The sequence below is a fragment of the Galeopterus variegatus genome, unplaced genomic scaffold (assembly GCF_000696425.1).
Source record: "Galeopterus variegatus unplaced genomic scaffold, G_variegatus-3.0.2 Scaffold2818, whole genome shotgun sequence".
In the NCBI taxonomy this organism is placed as follows: Eukaryota; Metazoa; Chordata; class Mammalia; order Dermoptera; family Cynocephalidae; genus Galeopterus; species Galeopterus variegatus.
The window spans coordinates 182504-183777 of NW_007728929.1; the positions used below are offsets into that span (position 1 = coordinate 182504).

At 33.2% G+C, this 1274-nt stretch overlaps 1 protein-coding gene across 1 annotated transcript in view; it reads right to left on the bottom strand.

The window, feature by feature from the left end:
• ZNF521 (zinc finger protein 521) overlaps positions 1-1274 on the bottom strand; it is a 152646-nt gene that overhangs the window by 145054 nt on the left and 6318 nt on the right. The gene's annotated exons all lie outside the window — the stretch shown is intronic.

Genomic DNA, 1274 nt, shown 5'->3' on the forward strand with positions numbered 1-1274 from the left:
TCCCCCCCCCCCCCGCCCCAGAACTAACTTTAACCTTTGACAACACAACAGGAGTCAAAGGAGGAAAAAAATTAAATACATCTGGGAAAATACTTAGCTAGAGGTTTGATAAAGAAAGTCAGCTGTTGTATTAAATCTCATTCAATTCAAAAGCATTCTTTAACATATTATAATGACAACATTTACATTGTTAACAATCTATAGGGCTACTAAAATATGATGCAAACGTTGCAAGTCTTAAAATCATTCTCTCTTCTTAAAAATAACTAAAAAACTGGACATGGTATCCATTAAACACAGCCATAAAGAATGTATTCTATGGCAATAGAATTAATGACATTAAACCAGCAATGTGAATTCTGTCAGATGAATTAATAAAGCACACTAATAGGAACAACAGACCTTTCGTAAAATTCTTAATTGATCTTGATAGACTTGCTCTTTTTTACTATCAAAACCTCTTTCTCCTTATTGCATGCTTTTATATCAAAATGAAAACTCAAGCATGTATACTTAATAATACATTTCAAGTTCTGTCAACAAGTATTTCACAAGATTTTGCCAGACTAGCCAATCCTCAATAATAGACTTCCTTTAAAAATAAAGGGAGAGGTAAAAATGTTCCTATAACATGAAAAGAAATCTACAAATTACTACAAGACTTGCACTGTTCCAAATAAGCAAGTAAAAAGAAGTAAATATAATTACTGGAAGCAAAAAGTTGAAAAATTCTGTCATCACTGCGAGACATCACTGCTGTCAATAAGAATAACTACAATGGATTTGAAGGGATATGGGAATACTCTGGCAAAACAAAAAAGAAAAATTATTAACAGCTTGCTTTATAAAAAGCTGCTAATCTCAAATCCCTTTGTAATTGCATTTTTACATGTGTGCTTTTATTTTCAATATCCTATTTTTTGCCCTTTTTTGGCTGGGTGAATAAAAGCCAACAATCCACTCATGCATCAAACAGATGTTTTTGTTTTTAAGGCCAAGTGGAATCTTATGAATTTTTGTGCCCTCCCTTTAAGAAAATGCTGCCAGAACTGCTGAAATCATGAAACTGGCGTTTTGCAAAAGACTCACTGGACCATCAGTTCTGGAACTTTGACTAGCACTCATGGGATTCTTGCCAAATGTAATTGCTGTTTTTGTTTATGTCGGATTGTCTACTGATTGGACTATAATCAATTTAATGACTTCAACATCTAGTCAGTATAATTTAGAGGTGGTAGAGGGAAGAAACAGTCACTGGTTGATAGATGACTAGA